This window comes from Triplophysa rosa, linkage group LG1 (assembly GCF_024868665.1).
Source record: "Triplophysa rosa linkage group LG1, Trosa_1v2, whole genome shotgun sequence".
NCBI lineage: Eukaryota > Metazoa > Chordata > Actinopteri > Cypriniformes > Nemacheilidae > Triplophysa > Triplophysa rosa.
The window spans coordinates 34,458,227-34,479,775 of NC_079890.1; the positions used below are offsets into that span (position 1 = coordinate 34,458,227).

Below are 21,549 nucleotides of genomic sequence, written 5' to 3' on the forward strand. Positions count from 1 at the left end.
CGTCACAGAGGCGCACACACTCTCACAAACACGAGGGATTAAAGGTCGTCCCTGTGAAACCATTCTGTGGAAATGATTTCTTTGCTGTAATTGTTCAGCGGGATATCCTGGATAAATAATTGAAGGCTTTCTTTGAAGACCCTACGCTGCATCGCCATTTAATCTTCACTTCACATTTGCTAAAGTCATTAATGACAAAAATTTGGAAAGAAAGTATAATCTTTTTCTCTGGTACACAAATACTTCTTTTATGAGTTCTGGCTCAAATTCCTCTCTGCTTAGTTAAATCTCTTATCCTGGGAAAGAGCCGTGCTCGCTTTAAGCAATAAACCTTGAGGGAGGATGGCTTTCTACTACAACGCCCACCCCCTCACCCCACCACCCTTTTAAAGAATTATGGAGTGTTAATAAAGTACAAGGAATAATGTGTGCCTTGGAGAAACGGTGAAGCGAAGGTGGGGAGATGTTGGTGTCCAGACATTTAAGGAAAACAGAGGAAAGAGAGCGAGAAAGCATTAAGGTTAAACATTATCAGAGCGCTTTGTCAGGAGAGCTAAAGGGATTCCTACTGATGACTAAGTTTTAGTCAAGTCTATTCTTGAACAACAACAGATTTATTTGGTACCCATGATCCCACAAACTTCCAAAGCGACAAGCAAAAACAAATGTTAAAAGCTTCACTTTACCCAGAGACCAAACATTAATGTTTACACTATTTTCAAAACTACACTTTCAACCCACCTGCAGATGTTTTGCTTCAACAACTTTCATTATCTATTGGTTTGCGGTATGTAGACACTACCAATAAATCCTAACCATAACTACAGACGCTTGCGGTTTATCGCATTTTACAGACAATGCCCCGCAGCGTTTACGCAAAAGAGAGCCAATGGAAAGCGAGCGAAGTGACATGCATTCTTCCCAAGAGGTGATAAAATGAGTAACTCTCAACAGAGGAAGAGCAAAAAAAATACGAGAAAACAAGTAGTTAAGAGTGTAACAAGGTGGCCCTGAGGCCGGTGTTGAAAGATGTTGAAGCTCTGGGCGAAGAGGAACATCGAAAACATTTAACAGTCTTCCGCCAACTCTCAACGTGTCAGGGCACACAACAAAAATTTCACTGTGAAGGAGATTTAAACCGCAGTCAAGTTTACGAACTAAAAACTAAGTTGGTTGAATGGCACACCAGGGAGGTCATATATGACAATGACTCAAAACCAAAGAAATAAAATATTTAAATAGCCAAATAAAAGAGCAGGTGCACAGACATTTCCTAGTCACCTATAGACACTATACAGGAAACATGTACAAAAAGCCAAATGATGTTGATCAGGCTTTAAAACAGAACTTTAATGGGACAACAGCTCAGTATTGCCTTGAAAGAATGTGAGGGAAACAGTTAGAGAGCTAAAACAAAAGAAAGATGAAAGAACAGAGCGGCAGGGTAAAACCAACACTGCGCCACCAACATAAGCCTGTCAAAGTTAGCTGGCATGACAACGCTCCCAGACAATCCTGGCATTGTGGCGTCTGCCAGGACTTAAGCCACCGAACGCTCAGCAGAGGTCAGAAAGCCCATCACTTTAGGAGGGCGGCGAACCCTGGGGGAAAGCATGTGCAAAAAAGCCCAGCAATTGTTGCGAATACATGTTCCTTCTACTCTCTAGTGCTTTGTAGCCCTGTGGACAACAGACAAAGAACCATCCCACAAACTCTCTCCTAGTTCTTTTTAATGAGGCGGCCACAAGCTGTCCCTATCCCATCAGCCCCGGTGCTACGCTGAACGCCGCTACAGCACCTGTTAGATATAAATCAGCCTCACTGAGCTGTGTTTGGGAAGTGAGGCATTAAGCATGACACAGACTGTCAAAGTTCACGTCACGCTAACCGCAACATCTAGCTGAACCTCTGAGCGGCAGGCCCAAAACTCGCCCCGGCACCGCTGCGCTCACATGGCCTGCCTCCCTGCGCTGTGCCGCATGAAATGCAGATTACATCTGGTGCCCAGCTGGGCCGGGGAGAGAAAGAAAGAGTGGGTGAGAGAGTGAGAAACACCAAGCGATGGAGTTAAAGAGGGAACTACTAAAAGACAAAACCAGGGAAGGCTCTGGTGTCCTTCTTGAAAAAGTCACTCTGCGGTCATGTTTTAAGGATGTACGACTGGAGCATAGAGCCTTAACTGTTGGTGACAGATCAATGTGGGGGTAATAATACACAGACCTGAGAGAGAGAGTGAGACAAAAGCGCTGCCTAAATAATCTCTCGTGTCAGAACAGGGTCATAGGTCAAATCCTGGAAAAGAAGTCACATTCCTTCGTGGACAGAAACACATCTTCAGTTTGCGTGCCTGCGAGTTTCCCCACCCCTTTGCCCTGGGAGCTGCCAGCTAAATATTAAACAGATATGTTTCTTTTGAACTATACATACTGTACGGTTGGGTAAGGTACAGACGAAAAGCCAAAGTGAAAGCCTCAAAAGAAAGTATCATCTGCTAATGATTTATTCAAGGGCAGCCGCAGACAGGGGCCAGCAATAAGATGTGGCTTGTTGTGTTTAGCCGTTAGCTGCGGGGTCAGGGAAGAGGGGCCGGGGCAGTGCCGGCAGGGGCTGGGGCTCTTTGCTGCCTCGCTGTAATTTACATTGCTGTGTAATTACCTGCAGAATGAGAGACTCGAAAGTCACATGCGAAAGCTTCCAACACGAGCACCTTCTGCAATAACCGAAAGCCTTCCAGGGCCGGCGCGCGGGCCAGAAACAGAGCTGCGTGTAATGCAGACCTAAGAAACGTGCCAGCGTGTAAGTGTCAAGTACAGACAAATCAGTATCACACCCTGTAAGTTAGTTTTGGCATGTTGGAGTAACACAGAAACCTTTTTCATTGAAAACACATCATACTGTAATGACGGGACTCATTCACTGCTGCAAATCGAAGGGATAAACTCCCGTCCATCATCTTTCGCCTCTCGCTGGCAAAGGAGGGCTGGATTAGCGGAAAAGCAGAGAGTATTAAGCGTGTTTAAAGAAAGGCCAGATGGACTTGTTCTCACCTTGCAAGGCTGACTGGATAATTAAGGGGCTGAGCTTCATGACACACCAATCGCTGAAAGGCTGTCCAAACTGCATTGTACAGGGTAAAGTAAGCAAATGGAGATTTTGTCTCGGTTTAACAGCTGCGCACACGTACACATCACTCGCCAAAAGTAATGTGTAACTTCGTCTTATTGTCCTTTATTCAAATATATTAGTCAATTCATGCTGGGCTTTTTGTTTTTCTATGCATTTTTGTATATTAGAATAAAAGCAATATCCCCCAATAAACTGTAGTTGGTAAGTAATAGTCAAATAGCTAAAAGTTTAGTTTGTCCGTTTTCTGCCATACACCTCATATTTTGATGGTTTAACTAAACCTGTAGGGTAATTACAAGCAAAAACCATGCAAATATGTCCTGTGGACATCACTTTTGGCTGCTACTATAGCTGCTTTTGTAACACAGATAAACCTGCAAGCGGTGACCTACCCCAGCTCATTTCTTAAAGCGATAGTTCACCCAAAAATGAAAACTGTGTCATCATTTACTCACCCTGTTGGCATTTCTAACCAGTATGACTTTCATCTGTGGAACACAAAAGATATTCTTAAGAATGCTGGTAACCAAATAACGGCGGTACCCATTTAATTCTATTGTACAGACACAAAACCAATGCAAGTCAATGGGTACAGGTGGTGTTTGGTTACTAACATTCTTCAAAATACTTTTTTTGTGTTCTGCAGAAGAAACTAATACATGTTTGAAATGACAAGAGGGAGAGTAAATTATGACAGAATTTTTATTTTTGAGTGAACTATCCCTTTAAGGGCAAAAATACTAAAAAGACAAGAAAACTTTAAATTATAAAAAATCCTGAAACGTAACACAATAAAGCTTATATCCTGCTTGGAGGGAGTTGAATCTGCGTAGACTTTCAGTGCTGTATGTCACTGTTTTGACAAAAAGGAAACATGCCAGAAAACAAGATAAACATTAGATGGCTGTCAGGATATGCGTCGTTTTCTACTAAAAGGAAATGGGAGTAAAAGATGAACTGCACTTTGAATCTCAAGACCATGGTTCTTCGCGTAGTCTTACCATTAGAGAATGTGTCACACACAGCTGCTGCGTCGTGTGTGTGTGTGTTTAAGAGTTGAGGGAAATCTGCCAGATATGGTGCTATACTGTGAATGAAATCGCTCAGTGGAGGAGCGAGTTTGTAGTCAGTTGCCTGTGCCAGGGCTCTAGGCGGGCGAGTGAGAAGCTATGTATACATGCCAACACAACACGGGGAAACAGCCCGCATGGCACACATACAATAAAAACATATTTAGCATAAAAGAACACGCATTCAGTCAGATACATCATATCCCAGAGCTTATCCAACAGGTATTCTTCACAAAAACATTGTGACAGCAGACACCACTTGACAGCTCAGAAACAGCATCTGAGTTTGGAGTTTCATTTTCATTGCTGGTTCTTAGGGAAGAGTTACAAGGATTAGGCTACCTATTAAATCTGCTTTGCAAATAGTGCTTTAACAACATGCTGAACACAGATGAGATGGGTCCTAGATTTGCATGGACAACACAGAGAAGAGAGCAAAGGTGTTACGCCCCAGCCCGCTTTCAAAAGTGATGAACAGTTGATGTCATCAGTGGATCTCGCCTCGTGCTGGGGAGGGCCCAGTGTAAACTGAGAGGCGCTTAATTGGCTCAGGGACTGTAATTCGGAGGGATTAATTGAAGTGAACTCTACGGTGCCAGGTGTACTCCTTTCATAGGGCGGAGAGCAGAGGGAGCTTGTGGCTAGCCAACTGGGTAACAGCAAGCGAGCCTGCAATACACAAACTTAAGCATTAATACTAAGGTAAACAGTGCTGTGCTCCTTGAAACTAAGGAACTGTCGGGTATTCCGGGGATAATATCTTAACCTAAGACTACATATTATTTTGAAATTAACACCCAACCTAAAATGAGCATGTCTGTGATGTAAATATAAGACAAATATAAGGGATAAGGCGGGGCAGCGGGGACATGAAACCCAAAGCAACACCTGTTGGCCCAATCACCGCCTGCTTATCTAAACTGATCAATTCATCAATATAGGGACACAGCGAGGGAAGTCAATCTAAATGTGAAATAACGGAAATGCTTTAGATTAAAAGGCATTTATGAGTTATATTGGACCTATTATTAAGTAAGAGGGCTTAGATATGCTTTACTCATATTGAACTTATAGAAACTTATTCAAATATTTTAACAACCCTATTTTACTGCTGGAGCTTTGACGGAAACTTGTGAAAACTTCCACATATGACAAACAGAAGTAATAAGGCAGAAAGCATCTTATATATTTGCGTTCACCTTCAAGTCTAAAGTCGCTACTGACCCTTCTTTTTCAATAATATGGGTGTCACTGGGTACCCACTTGAGTATCAAATATGTACAATCTATGCTGTTATTTGTTTAAGATTAATCAACTTTTTGTTCCTCTTCCCTTCTGCCAAACTGACGTGATAAACAACACCGTCGGGTCACGTACAGGGTCTGGAGTCAGGGCAAAGCCCCTCCCCAAACGCTGAGGACACTTTTAAATTACAGGCCGAGACAGAAGGAAGGTGACTGGAAGAAGAACCATTATCCCTGCAGTCCTGCAGGTCAACCCTTTCCTTATCAAGGTGCAGGTCAAAGCCACATATCTCTTCCACTAAGGTGAGGGTCACCGCAGTGCTCCCTCCAGTCGTGGGTCAACCAGAGGTCTTCAGCCATTGAGGTTCATAGCAGCACAATAAAACAATCAACTAGGGTGCCGGACCCAGGTCAATAATATACTCCAAGGCCACAGGGGGTCACCACCTGCTCTCTGGCCTCTTTATTGGAAAGTCCTCTGAGGTCTTCAACAGTGGACTAGGGTTTTAATTTCAAGCCTGAGGGGAGAGCAATTGCATAATCGTATTTTCAAGTCAGCGCAATAAAAAAATTGATGCATTGCACAACATGTCATTTGGCATTGGCCAAAACTGCATCTTTGCTTTCATTAAAATAATGCAACAGCAAAACGTCAATGCAATTGTCAGCAGCTTGCTATGATGTCACCAGTCACTTTTATCAATGCACTACACAACCCCATTTACAATATCTCTGAGCACACTACCAAGCGTCTCTTCTGCTGAGAGTCTGGCACAAAACCATTGAATTCTCTGTCTGTTCCCATGCAGTCCTGCAGCTAACAGGACACTGTGCCTTTTGACTGTCATTTTTGAGCACACGTAAAAGTAGCTTGGACAGAGAATACAAAGAGAACAACTCAAAATCTAAGATGTGCAGTCACCTGCACTGAAACTCAACACTAGCAACGTCCTACTTGGAAAACAGGGGGAAGTGCAGATCAAGGCTTTATCTGTTGAACTTAACAGAGTGTCTCTAGTTCTGGCTGACTTGAACAAGTACACAGAGCTCGACACATTCCTCAGAGGACCTGATCCTGGAACAAACAGGGAGGGAATAGAGGGAAGAGCCTCTTTTCTTCCTATTCTCATACTTCCCTTTCCTTCCATCTCACTATGAATGGAGGCAGACAGCATCCATACAGTTGCCAGGATGAGACAGCAGTTAAGACTTGGCTGCTCTCCGTCTCTGCTTAAGGCAGATATCGTGTTTCTAACAGCTCTGGCTGGTTGGATACAAAGAGGAGCTTCAAATAAAAGAGCTCCAAACAGGTAAACCCACCTGACTTGAAGGCTGCACCCTTACTCTTACCCCGCCAACTTTTTTAAAGCTTAAAACTAGCGATAAACAAAAACTACCAAGTACAAAAATAGATTCAATAACATGTTCAACATTTGTTTACCTCTTACGTACGAGCCGTTTAATTCTCCAAACTTTGGCACGGTAGCGCGCGAGCGGGAAGGGTAAATGTTCTTCCCCTCCCCTTCGCAGCTCTGCTCCAGCAGGCGTCATTAGGCAGCATAATCAGCATTCTGTTTGCATACATCTGCCTTATTTTATTGATCTCTCTTCATTCATTAGCCTTCAGGGGCCAGTCATTAACACGTGTCCCCGTTACACCCAGGGGAAGCCTAATTCCTATACACACCGGATTTCGGCAGAGGGCACAAGTGGGCTTGTCACAGTGGGCACAGGGCCAGTGCCAGCCCCATCCCTGGATACCCATTCTTATCTGCGCCCCTGGCAGTCGACAGCCCCAGCCAAGATCCACTAACAACGAGAGCCTTTCCCCTACCCTCCGTTAACTAAAAGGACAATTATCCGGAGAACAATGAGGCTTTTCACAGAGCCTTATGTTGTCATTAATGCAGTGGATCTGGTTACAGCAGCCCCAGCATAAGCTAATTACAGAATGCTATCTGTGGATTCTTCATTGCTTCTTAATTAAGTAGGATTAATTTCTGAAGGGGGTAAACAGTCACTTTTTTTGCTTAGTTTTCCCCATCTCTTTGCTTACTTTGAGAAATGTTGGGGGTTTGCCTTAGGGCTCCCACAGCTGATAACACAGATGTGATATATTTGGGAACATACTCGGATGCTGGTAAACGTACATGTGTGCTACAGATACAATCACAAACAATATTGAAGACAAATGTTGCAACTAACAAAAAACAGAACAATTTTTATATGCAAGTAGGGCACTACTTGGTTGGCTCAAGCCTGGGCCAGACATGGTAACTTAATACCCGGCATGTCTTCTGTCTATTTGTGTCTCCACAGAGGACTCGAGCCCTTTCAACATCCCCCCATCACTAACACATTCTTATTAGCCCTGATTAAGCCACTCTTATTTCCTACATCGGTCGCCCTGCCAGAAAGAAGGATAGCAAAGGTTTACGGTCACCATTCACTCGCCAGCAAAACAGAGATGGCAGGAGACCACGATGGCTGAGGAATGCGCATGCTAAAAGACATCCAACGAGATTCTTCTGCTTACTGTCGCCTTGAGCACTCTCTTCAACAGGGTCTGACCCCTTGCGCAGAGGTTAAGATGACATACAAGCTCATTTCAAAGGCCTCGCGTAGCTTCTCAAAGGGAGAAATCGGCCACCGCAGGCCGGCGTGAAACACTCCATCAAAGAAACTCACGGAATGACACAACAGGCGGCCAAGGTGCTACGGAAATGTGAGTCAGAAGAAAGCGATGGAATGATGGATAGAGAGAACAGGCGGGAGAGTGTGGGCAAGCTCTAACCATTGTGCGCTTAACAACATACGCAGAGTATGTACCAGTTCACCAAGAGGTGAGCTCAATTAAACACATACACACTCGCACAAAATCGCACTTGTACACACAGAGCTAGTTTAGCAAGAATGTGTCTATGCTTGCTTCACATTGTGCAGCGAGACTTCGGCTGCTAATTGAGATTACAAAAAAGTAAACAGACCATGCAGAGATGGGGATGTATCAGCACGTACACCCTATGCTACACCCTCCGGATCGAGTTTCAGGAAGGTCACGGGCAGAACACAGTCACTTACACGCAAACGTCAGCTGAAGAAATATGCGATTCATTTGTGATATTGTTCTATCTTCAAAGCAAACAAAACGAATGTAACCTGTCTTGCATAACACCTCACACATGGCCTCCTATGCATTAGGCAGACAAAGCAATGACATCCATATAAAAGACACTTCTATACCTTTCCCCTACTTTGTTCTTTATAAGAAAAACCCAACCTGTGCGAATAAAATCTCACAGGGTGATCTAACATTACCCAAAGTAAAACAACCTGTGGCTGATGTGGAACACAGCTGAAGTTACTTCCTTTCCAAACAACAAAAGCCAGAAGGAAAATGGGGACCCATGTGTAATATCCTATCCCTTGCACATCACTGACCTTGCCCCCAAGATGCATCATTGCCAATAAACCATTCCCTACAACTCTTCCACTCTAGGTCCCAGTGACCCTGGATGAATTTCTCGTCTTATCGCCCGCTGTGCCGCTCCCTTTATTTGCCCTGCATTTACCCTCTGCACAAGAAAAATGCAGTGTTTTAAGTAATCCTTGTTTGTACTGGCCATAATTGATTGGGTAATCCCGGTTTAACATGCACTAAAGCCAGTGCTTAACAATCTATTAGGAAAGCTAACAGCTTAAAGACGCAGATCTCCCTCTTTTGCACTCAAGTCGGCCTGGATGCACCTACACACACATACAACACAAGATGCAACTACGCCTCTGATCACCTTCACCTTTTTGAAGTAAAATTCTCAGTTCCAATCTAAAGTCTGCGTGTCCCACTAAGGATAAGCTTTTGTTTCCATGTCACCATGCTAATCTACAAAAGCTAAGATGATGGAAATGCCTGGCTAGGTGCCATGGCTTGGAATTTCCCCAGGTAAGATGGGTTCGGCCTCTCCGTCAGCCTGATGACACCCGGCGCTGGTGGTGTTCTTACTGTGTGGGAACCGCCTGGCCTCTACGGACACTCAGACCACAAAGTCTCCGTCAACTCGACATGACACACGCCACACCAGACAATCATCACAAAGACAGGCTGTCATAATCACCATAAATCTCCCCGCATCAGCACATAGGGAAAGCAAGCACGAGAGAGGCAGATGTGAATTGGGTTACATGTTTCAGCTGTGTGCTCTGAGAATAGACAATTCAAGCAGCGCTTGCTGCAACAATGACAGACTGGAAAAGCAGGAAGCAGTGTGTTTCTCACATGAAGGCAAACCAGGGACATGACTCTGCCAAGGACCCAAGCCTTCCTCAGCCAATCAAAGACAAGAATACGCTACACAACTGTGCCATCTCTTTCCTCTAATCAAACACACACAGAGCATAATCCCTCTAAAGACCTCTGCCCTAATGGGGCCCACTACTGTAATTACAAGGAATATATTTGGGATCAGGCACTTAAGTAGCCAGCTAAAAGTGGCCATGAAAACAAAAACGCTCTGTAATTATTGTCTGCCTTCTCCCTCTCTCCCTCTCTCTCTCTCTCTCTCTCTCTCTCTCTCTCTCTGTCTTTGTGTCTTTCTACTTTGACTTGGGTTACCTGTCCTTCCTGCTTTTTTTGGTCAGAAGGCTGTTGTTTTCCAGATTTTCTCTCTAATCCGTGTCTGGAAGCAGTGCTGGCATTGCCGGCAGGGTGCCAAAGCCTGTGAACGAGATGCACGTTTCAGCCCGCGGGGGCTCCGTGACGACACAACATAAAGATAGCAGAAATTTGAGTCGGCGTTCGTAGCTCTCCTCGCGTATGAATGCATTTTTTTAACGACGGGAGACAGGGAAGGGGGGGTCATTTTGCGCCGCACAAAAGCTCTATTGTGCCAGAGAAACTTTATATACATATTAGAAACTTGAAACTCCATAGAATTCACGGAGCTGGATTCTTGTAACTGTGAACAAGATAACATTACCGACCATTCTCTGCCCTCTCTCTCACTCTCTCTCTCTCTCTCTACGCACACAGAAAAGAGATCGGAATCTGTCATGATGGATCCTTTTTATTAACCTACATGGTCACGTAACATATACAATAAGAATTCTAGACTCCAGGCTGTTTTTGGGCCTTTAGTATGTAACATTCTTGAAGAAGTCTCACTGAACTGCACTAAATATTCTTTTTTTCTTGCAATAGTCCCAACATTCCTTCACTAACAAGAGCATCTGTCCTCACTGCCCTCAATGAGAAATAGAAATCTTCATAGCACCTTTCTGAACTTTAAAAACGTGTCAGTATAAATACTACACACGTGTGCAAGCCTGCTTTTTTCCTGTCCCCTTTTCCTTTTGGCACAAGTTCATTCTTGTTAAAACAGCTGTACAACAACTTATCTGCTGCTTGAGCAGGAAAGTTAAATAACCGCCTTCACAGGACAAATAATCATGTGATCTCCAGCCGTCTCTAAACAACCGTGGGGCGGGGTTGGTGGGAGTTATTCTGATCCGAGCAGTGGTGTGGCTGGGAGCTCAGGGGCGAGACAGGGGTAGGTACGGAGGGCAGCTGGGCAGGTGTGTGTGCACGTGTATGGGGGGAATGGGGAGGTGCTGGGTGAATGGCAGGAGACGCCACGGCAGTGACATCACTCGCAGACCTGTAATTAAAGCACAGCTCTCCACACAAAAGCAGAAGAAAGGTATCGGCAGGGGAAGGATGGCCATTTTCATAATGACAGCTTAACCCCGACAGCCTGCAAATAAAAAGCCACACAAACAGTCCCTATAGCTTCTAATTACTGTTGTACTGGCGGGCAAACAAAAACATCCCCACGCTAATAATCAAATCCCCAACTATACACACGTACACAGTCTAATCAACCAGGTAAATAATACAATTGTGCTCTAGTGACAAAGAGACCTTGATAGCGCCCTCTCAATGAGGTATAGTAAGAAAAGTATATTAAGGTTTAAAGGTTTTATCAAAATATAAATTAAAAATCTTTTTTTCACTCCCACGCAATCCCAGATGTATTTGACTTCATTTATGCATCTGCATACTTTTTTTTTTTTAATAAAATTAAAATAATCAGCCCTTAATATACAGTATACATATACGGGCCCAAAATGTTAAAACTCAAAATGCACCTAAATTCATTATAAAAGAAATCAAAATGAGCATGAATGTCTATTGAAGAAAAACAAATGTGCGAAATATTTTTGTGTTTGATAAAAATAATAGAAAATGTAAAGACCTTTAACTTGAAAAAAGAAAGTCACAATTCACCAGGGGAAGCATGAGAGGGAGTCATTTTTATTTATTTTTAAACTAATCCTTTAAGATTGAACTCTTGAGAAACTGCGTCAGCAGATGTGTTTGAGGCACATGAGATCATTCTCTCCTTTACTAGCCTCTATATTGTTACAATCCCATCTTCTGAAATCTGCCAGTACCAAGGTTTCTCAATGGACAGTCAACAAAGACCTAGGGGAGATAAAGAAGTCTGTCCCAGAGCTGAGAATCCCCAGTAGACTAAAACAGAGAAATGATTGAGTAAAACGAGTGGTGAGCGAATTAATAAACTCATCTATTATGCAGGGTTCAGCGAGACGAGGTTGAGAAATGATGAGCTTTATTTTAAAAGCAGACAGGAATACTGGCATGAAGCACGTGAGTCACTGATGAATCAGTGCTGAGTGGTCAGATTGATATGCTCAGCTGCACTCATCTTAAAGTTTTCCAACAGCTCCGTTTCGAGACAAAATTTCCCTTGGATGCATCAGAGCTGACTGAAAAAGCATGCAACTATCTATTTGTTTTGCACGAGACAGTTTGGGAGACTTCACCAGATTCTTATACCTTCAATCACACAGCATTTCAGAGCAACCAACCCACGGTAGATACAAGCGAACAAGGGATGGAGAGTGTTTCCAGACATGACCCCCTACTCTTTAAACTGTGGAAAGATCACATCCTTACAAAGACTGAAGCCAAATGAGAGAGAACAGTGGCTTTGTTTGAGCCGCTCGCCCTCGCTCTCTTTAGTCACTTACATGCCCACAGAGTCACAGGAGCAAACAGAGGCCTTAAAAGTATGTTTTAATAGACACTTTCTTTCCTCTCATTTTTAAGATCTATTTGAAGTCAGTAACAGCCGTTGTGTTCCAAGTCTTGTTTAAAGGTCAATCCTAAAAGGAAAAAGAGGGAATAGTTAAAGTTAAAAGTTTGCCGAGTTCAACTGGCACCCCGCCTACTAGTCTGCTATTGCCCAAAGCACTGGGTTTTGCTGCCAAAGGTAGCCACACCTGAACAGCTTCAAAACAATATTAAAGACTTGACAGCCAGGGCACGAGAAGTACGTGTATGTTTGCGTGTCTGTGATAAAAAGCAAACAAGCTGCTGAGTCACTTTTAACTCTTATCCCAGTACAACTCAGCACTACTACCTTCCTCCGGGCCAGTTGCTATTATTACTTAATTTCCTAATCATTATTATTTGGCGTAATCCATACAATTTGAGATAACCTAAAGAAATAGTTCACCCAAAAATGAAGCCTGGCAACATTTACTCACTCGCCTGTCCAAAACCTATATGACTTTTTCAGTTTGGGTGAAAAGACAAGCCAAGATTTCAACCTGACTGCCATGGCACCTCCTGACGTCACTTGTGTCGTTTACCACTAGAACTGGCTTATCTAAATCTTATGTAAACAACGCAAGGTGCCAAAGAAGAAAGTCAGACAGGAACAACATGTTATGAAGGCGAGTAAATGATCAAAGATATTTTATCATAAGGTGAACTTTTCTACCAAGCGTCACAGCTCAAGTGTGCTATACATCAGGCACTGCTCTTAACAGTATGAACTAAAGCCTATTAGTCTAAAGCTGTGTTTCAGAGCAAGATACACATATTTCTTTCCTTCACAGTCCGACAGATAATTGCAACGTACATGGGAATGCTGGGATGCCACCCACCACCAGGGCCAAGGACACAAACCTTCCTCTGTTCCAAATCTGCTTTATGTTGGAAACCCCCAAGCACACTAACATATTGCTCTCAGCTTCCACATACACAAACACACACACACACACACACACACACACACACACACAGAGAGAGTCCAGGGATGAGGAGAAACACGACGTGGAATGTTTCTGTAAAAATAGGCACATGTGGTTACATTACATCACAATATACCGCAGAAGTAAGAGTGCTGTTGTACTTTGAGCAGACAAGTTACCATCAGAAACGTTGCTTTTTTATGCAGTTCATTTCATTCAGTTGTTAGAAGCTTCGAAATATAAAGTTACCATTTTGTTTGCCAACAAAAACCTGCTGCTTGCTTAAGGCGAAAACGCTCCACACCGTTTACTCTGGTTTGGAACACTGAAAAAACAGAAAAGCCGTTATACCAAATACATTCATTTTACGACACATGTCCAAGGAACCAGTGCATAATGTCAAGTGCCGAATTTGCATAAAGACACAAACAAGGTGGCCACCTCTCACACCCCAACCCGAAATCACCTCGAAAAACACCCAGCGAAGAAACAACAAACCTGCTCGAGTTCACATTCGCATCAAACCTGATTAGCGCTCCTCGGCAGGATTTCCATGAATCCTCACTCTACCTCTCATCCGCCACTGACCTCTTCAACGCCACCATAGTAGCGTCCCCACGGCTCGGCCCAACCCAGGGCCACGGGCCTCTCCTTTCCTCGTGGAAGTAATACCAGATTACAGAGCAACTGTTGTCAAATGTTTATATAATGTGTTTTTCCTAGTCCTTGTCCCCCCCCTCTCCGTGTTTGGACAGCTGTCCTTTAGCAGCGGGACATCTTCAGATGCTGCTCTTGCATGACTCTTCGCTTTTTTTATGCGGAATTAACGTCTCATTTCAACTTAATAAACAAGAAATACATTTCCAATTTGGCAACGGGAAGGCGTCCGGGGTCACAGAGGGAGAGTCGTGTGTGGTATGTTTAAGAGAACATCGGTGCTGGCACGGGTTTTTGCTTGTTTTAAGAAAAGTATGCGTGCATGCATATGTAAATTATGGGTGCTTGCTTTAATGTCCAGATTTTAACTTCTCCCAGAGGACAGAAAAATTATCTTCAATAGCTCGACTGTTTCTCCTAGACAGCAATGAGACGAAATGGAGAGCAAGTGTTAACTTTTGCTCAAGTGTCCTACTTCCCAGATGTAGCGATTTCACATCTCCACTGGAGTCACAAATGATGTCTCAAATTGTCAACACGCAAACATCTGCAATCACAAGTCAGAGATTTCAATGCAAACTCACACATTTCTCCAATTCTTCCTAGACTAAATTATCAGGGCTTTCCTTGTTAATAGCGGTCATAGAGCTACACTCTTATCACACATCAACTTATCCATAGATTTTATGAGAAACATACATGCATAACATGCTTGCTGTAATTTGTGGATCTTTACCTCTAAAGCTCTGATTCTGCCAGATGTGTGTTCTTTGTCAATCTGCATGAGTTAAACATTTGCTCTGTGACTCAGGTATACCAAACGTGTCCCAACAGGCCATCAACAGCCTAGCGTGGAACACAACACTCAGCTCAACCCACAATATGAAAGCGAGAGAGAGAGAGAGAGAGAGAGAGAGAGAGAGAGAGAGAGGAGGCGAAGAGTTTCAGTGGAGTGAGAAGTTTAAAGAAAACAAAAGTGGACGGAAAGAGGAGGGAAAAAATGCAGATCACACAGAAAGCTCCTTTTGTTTGTTGAATCAAAGTAGATCTGCTTAAATGAAATATCCATCAAAACAGGCATTCATGCCGGAGCGCGGGCGATGGGGTAGGAATGGAGGTGTTTGCGGACGGGGGTGGGGGGTCGAGGCAGGGTTACAGGCAGGGTGTGACTCCTAGATGAAAGTCGGCCTGGGCTGGGTCACCTCCATACCTCCCATTAAAGGAGCCTTTAAGTGTGTATGAAGCAGCTTGGTACTGCTGGGAGCTCACCCTGATCCAGATGTTCTGTCAACAGAGGAAACAAGACTGCAGAAACAAGCCATCATACCACGTGCTCCCAGAACGCCACCCAACACACTTTTGTGTGGCTCAGACGTTGTGCTTTTAAAGCTCGGGGGTCTTTAGTTACGTTTCATATAAATCTCCGATGTTAGACATTTTTTTAGGGAGAGAAATTTGGAAGCCACAAAAATCGGTATAAATTGTATAAAGATAAATGTTTGGGTTCAGTCAGCCGAGCTAATATGAATATTAGGATACGAGCACAGTTTGAGACCTTGTTGAGATTTATTTTAAAACACCAAGATTAAATGGAGAACCCTTTAAGGATTTTTCTATTCTATGAGAATCTACATTTCTTGGACACACACAACTAAAAGCCAGACCCACAAGAGATAAAAGCCCACATATCTCTGCAATTTCCACAAAACCCAAACACCACACACAATTCAAGTGTCATCTACCCATCGCACCCCGTGCGTGTGCATTTACTTAATATTGTGGGTCATTTGAGTGTGTTTTCAAATACGGGTACTCACAGCTCCACTTGGCACAGGTAACCATACATAAACGCATTCCGCCGATTTCGCCCGAATCCGGTCCGCGGATTCAGTCCGGGCCTGCTGATAACAGAGGAACCGTTACATTAGAGGAGCAGTAGCGTGAAAGTCTCGGTAGATTGGGAGGGTCAATGACCTCCGGTGTGCTGCTAATCTCTTCCTCCACAGTTATTGATCAGCGATCATACAGACAAATACACACAGCAGCCAGATTGTAACTGTAGATCACAAGTTCAGTTAAAACCACACTAAACAAGACAGGAAAGCAAATGACAGAAAGAGAGAGAGCCAAAGTCTGACTACCTCAGCTGGGGCCTTCTCTCCCCCTTCCTGTCAGGAGGTAAATAGCTATTGGCTGCTCAATAAGTGGCTTCGGTTCAGAGAGTGAGGGGTCTTTTTCCCTCTGCTCTCCACTGCCTTGACAAGCAGGTATTGACAGAGCAGTTACACACTAACCCATTGGGGGAAATCCTCTACAATGTGCCCCGGGCAGCTGATAAATGGAACTCATACGCTACCTGAGTGTACAAGCGCCCGTACACACACAAACACGCTCGGTCTCGCGCAGAAAAGTTGACAAAGCAATGGAGTCTGATAATGCAGATGTTTGTCTCTTTCTTTGTCGGTCATTTTGCTCAGCTATGAGATGAACGAGATTACAGAAAAGAAAATTGTCCGTGATCAAAATACTTTAAAGCATTCAATAGCCAATTAACGCCTTTTAAAATATTGACACACACAAGAAAAATACAGTCGGAGACAGAAAATCGTTTCTGAGTGTGGTAGATGTTGATGGTTTACCTGAGCGGTTGAGAATATGATTGACAGGTGACACTGGAATTGATGGGGTGGGTGCAGAGGTATGAATACAGCCACTCAAATACAGCCGTCTCCAATCTTTCATGAGATGGTAGGCTGATAAATAGCCAGAGGTAAAGCACGAGCTATCACTTTGTGATATGATGTCAGTAACCTTCATTGATCCACGTGCAGACAGGCAGGCCTTATCGCAGACTCTCATTCTGTGATATACCGAGATCCGGGGACCCGCTGCTTTTTAATACACTGCGCTTTGGGTGAAGGTGTCACAGGGTAACCTCTCGGCACCTGGAGCAATATTTTACAACTACACGCTATGATGACCGTGAAAGGTGGACTTGACTGTTTAGGCCCGTTCAGACCGAGAACGATAATTATAGAGACATTAGTTTTTAATAAAATCTTTTTAAATGTAAGAGAATAGCAGCATTCACATTATAACAAAAGACTACAACGAGACGGAAGAACATCATTGACATCACTTTCAGAATTTAAAGGAACAGTTCACCCAAAAATGAAAATTCTGTCTTCATTTACTCACCCTCAAGTTGTTCCAAATCTGTATACATTTCTTTGTTCTGATGAACATAGAGAAAGATATTTGGAAGAATGCTTGTAACCAAACAGTTCTTGGACACCACTGACTACCATAGAACAACTAGGAAAATGTTTGCTTCATAAATGTCTTTGTTCTGTTGAACACAAGAGAAGATATTTTGAAGAATGTAGGAAAGCAAACAGTTCACTTTTGACTACCATTTTCATTTTTTCTTGAAAAACTTGAAGGCGAGTAAGTGACAGAATTTTTATTTTTGGGTGAACTGTCCCTTTAAAGGGCTAGAAAAAGCTAGCAGAGCGCAAGCTTAAAATAAACTATGTTAACGTCCGTTGGTGTGGATGCCAACATAGTTATTGTTCTTGCTGTGAACGGGTCTTTCAAATTTTCTGTAGAAATTTTCTTTACTAGTATCCCATGATACAATTGAAATATTTGGCCATTAGGGTAGGTACAGAAGACTAAGTATAGGAAATATTGTGGAGAAGCGGAAAATGAATTCAGGAAATTACACTAAAATGATCTTGCATTGCCTACATAAGCACAAAAGCTTAACACGCACGCATGCCCACTGCAAGGCCACAGCAGTAGTTTCTTTTTAAAATGTTTTAATAACCCAGAGGCTGCTGTGGTCAAACAAAAATTCTGAGCTAACAAATGTGCCTTTCTTCAAACGGCTGTGATAACCATGACGAAGAGCACCGGGCCGAGCAGAATGTTTTTTTCATCCTGATGATCATTGACCGAGCAACACAGACATGCACTTCCAGAAAAATCAAGGTGATGACAGGAACTTCCCTAGCACAGATTTACACACACACACACACACACACACCTTTGTTTATTATCCCCGGGGAGAAACACCCAGTTCACCAGTGCCAAACTCAAATCTACACGCATTACCCTCAGGGCACAGGCTGGCGCTCCTAAAAAAAACTCGGTTGTTACACATGACCTCTAAAAGAAGTGAAATAATTACCGAAACAACAGTAATTCCAAAAAATAACAGATTAAGGCTATCAGTCGCTTCCAGTTATGCGGTCTCAAAACACGCTAATTCTGATGAAGTCCATGTTGGCAGAGCGTGGCGGAAGATAAAAGTGACTGGACGGAAAGCGGCAGTATTATCCCACCTATTGATTTTAGCTGTTGGGTATTACGGAGAGAAACAGTGGTTTTATCAGGCTAAGACCCCCCTACACTTTTCCTAACTAAACCGGTCTTTCCATGGCTTATCTGGCAGGAGAGGCTATTACTTACACCTTCAATGCCCTCTTCACCTGGGAGGACAGGAGTTAGCGAGGCCTTCCGGTGAGGCTACTTCCATCGTCGCAACCGATGTCTCGAACGAACCTACTAAGGAAACCAGCACATGATGCATACAAATCCGCCAGCACCAAAGCATCAGTAACCATTATAGAAATGCAAACATAAGATCAAACATCATCTTTGGATCAACTTCACCTATAGATCAAGTCTGCCGATGTAGAGATTCAGCATCTTTCTCCTTTTCCTCCTTTTTCCCATCTGCTCTGAATATGACCAGCAGAAAGGAAAGATAATGAGAACGTTATAATCCCACCGAGGAGTCTCGTACATCCTCTAATCACAGACTAAACGTTGGTTTTAATTACAGACAAAGGAAGAAATCCGAAGAGCACAACGCCACCGAAGACTTAAAAAATGGTAAACGCCCATTACCCTACAAAATCGGTAGTTATTCTATTGGTATTTCGTTCCTATGCAAAGATACAGGAGCATCACATACGATGGTGCTATTCCTATGCATTCTCACATCGGACTATTAATAACGGAGATGAGAAAGAGAGGAAAAACCTCTGCTTGGCAATTACCGTAAAAATCCATAATCTAATCAATGTGCAATTCAAAGGGATTGTCTTAATACATATAAAATATGGCCCGTGTTGAATATGTATACGATGATATGCTGCAAAAATGGACATGAAAATGCTATTGTGAAAATGACCAATGGGACGGATCGGGGCGACTGAGGAAACAAGGCAATAGTTTATCGATTTACATATTTCATCAAAAGGCAAGGGGGTTTAAAAAAATGAAGAGAAGAGGATTACAAAACAACCCAAGCCATTACAGAAATACAAGCAATCTTTTTACACCCAATTCAGATTTCTCAAGACTCTGACAATGTAATCCACTACGTCAAATACCCCAAGCGCACTACGATCTGGGAAAGAGAGCGTGTACTGATTTTCTAAGCGAGTTTAGACCACAATAGTTGCTTTTCGTATACTCAGGACTGGCACACTCTCCTAGGGCACTGCTGGCCGCCCTGCTTGACTCCAAGTCCGCCTTGTAATTTGCTAGGGGCGGAGATAAATCTTATCTCGGAGACCTGATTAAGTTTTTAATTTACACTCCAATCAATAGCCCAAGTCTATTGGCAATATGTCTGAAACTCTATTTACCAAAGGATTCGGCGATATCAATTGATCAAGGACCCAGCAGCCATAAATTATAGACGCATGTTTGCACGTCTGCGTGTGTATGTGGCAGAATGTGTCAGTGCGATGGGATTTTTTTTGCATTGAAAAGTGAAACGATGGGAAAGTTTAAGCTGCAGGCGAGGCAAAGTTGCCCCCAACAGAGCTGATCATCTTACATCAACACACCCTTGGAATCACAAAAAGCGAGGACTATCTCTCCTAACAGCGGGACTGGGATGTGCTGCGATTTGCGCCGTTCAGCACTTCTGTTACCAATCCGAGCATGCAAAGGCCAAATTAAGATTTAAAGATTACACAATGCTAGTCACATGTTTTCATGAGCTGAGAAAAACACACATGCTCTGACCCGATCCCTCCTACTTCTGGTTTTCTCTTGCATGAGAGCCATAATCTGTTTACACTCCTGCGCTTTCCAAGCAGAACTCTGCGAGAGGAATCTGTTCGCGCCGCCGTTGCCCACATGCCCAATTCCTGAAGGCACTTCCTCTGCCAGGCTCAGACTCAGGGCAGCGATTTTAACAGAGGCAGGGATTGTTCAGGCAGTTGGCACCACTGTGACATCCAGGATGGCTATTTTAAGCAATTTTGATATTTGTCAAGAACTTCACAGACTGTGTGTGATGGAGGAGGGAAGGAAATACAGACTTTACCAAAGGAAATGAAATGCAATGAACAATGAAAATGTATAGCAAATTATTCTACCTGGAAGAAAAAAACAACAACTAATATGTGCTCATCTCATGTGTCTTCAGAGTTTCAGGAGAGATCTGGGCTCCGATTTGGCCAGACAGATTTCACAAATCTTTTTCTTTATAAAAGTCTAAATTATGTGGAAAACACCATCCACGTTAATTTTATGAATTTATACCCTTATTGCATATAAAAAAGTTCCTAACACAAAGTTTATTTACAAAACTGATACTAAATTAAAGGAACAGTTCAGCCCAAAATTCTGCCTTCATTTACTCGAAATCTGTATAAATTGCTTTGTGATGAACACAGAGAAAGATATTGAAAAGAATGCTTGTAACCAAACAGTTCTTGGCCACCATGGACTACCATAGTAGGAAAAATAGCTTTATGAATTGCCTTTGTTCTGTTGAACTCAAAAGAAGATATTTTGAAGAACGTACGAAAGCAAAGTTCTGGGGCACTTTTGACTACCGTTGTAATTTAACATTGTAATGACTACTACTATGGTAGTCAATAGTGACCAAGAACTGCTTGGTTACAAGCATTCTTCCAAATATCTTCTCTGTGTTCATTAGCACAAATACATTTATACAGATTTGGAACAACCCGAGGGTGAGTAAATGACAACGTAATCATTATTTCTGCGTGAACAGTCCCTTTAAAACAACTGAAAACTCTGAAACTCCTGAGCAATAAAAGAGCAACCCCTGAACTAACAAATTCTCTGAGCTCTTTGATATTTCTGCAGTCGGTCTGCTCATGGTGAACAGGGTGCTGGTGCGGATATCGCCCTCTCCTTGTTTCCCAGGAGAAGAGCGGAAAGAGGGCAAGTCCTTATCGGCGTGGAGAAAGTGTCGTCATAGCATTTCTGCTATGACCCTGCTGACTCGCCGATTCCTTAACATGAGATCACTCTGGACAGCTGACCTCAATATCACTGTGCGGTGCTCTGCCAGTCCACTACACATCCAAGAGTTTCTCCTACACAGATGATAGCGACCA

The 21,549-nt window shown here is 43.2% G+C and overlaps 1 protein-coding gene across 7 annotated transcripts in view; it reads right to left on the bottom strand.

Annotated features, from left to right (window-relative positions):
- zfhx3b (zinc finger homeobox 3b) overlaps positions 1–21,549 on the bottom strand; it is a 224,376-nt gene that overhangs the window by 107,708 nt on the left and 95,119 nt on the right. Inside the window, exon 1 of one of the 7 annotated variants that reach the window (XM_057347184.1) lies at positions 15,973–16,043. The exons of 5 other annotated variants lie outside the window; for them this stretch is intronic. The gene's annotated coding sequence lies outside the window, so the exon portion shown is untranslated. Of the gene's footprint in view, positions 1–13,386; positions 13,509–15,972; positions 16,044–21,549 lie in introns of those variants that run through there. One more of the 7 variants, XM_057347263.1, reaches the window with a different exon arrangement.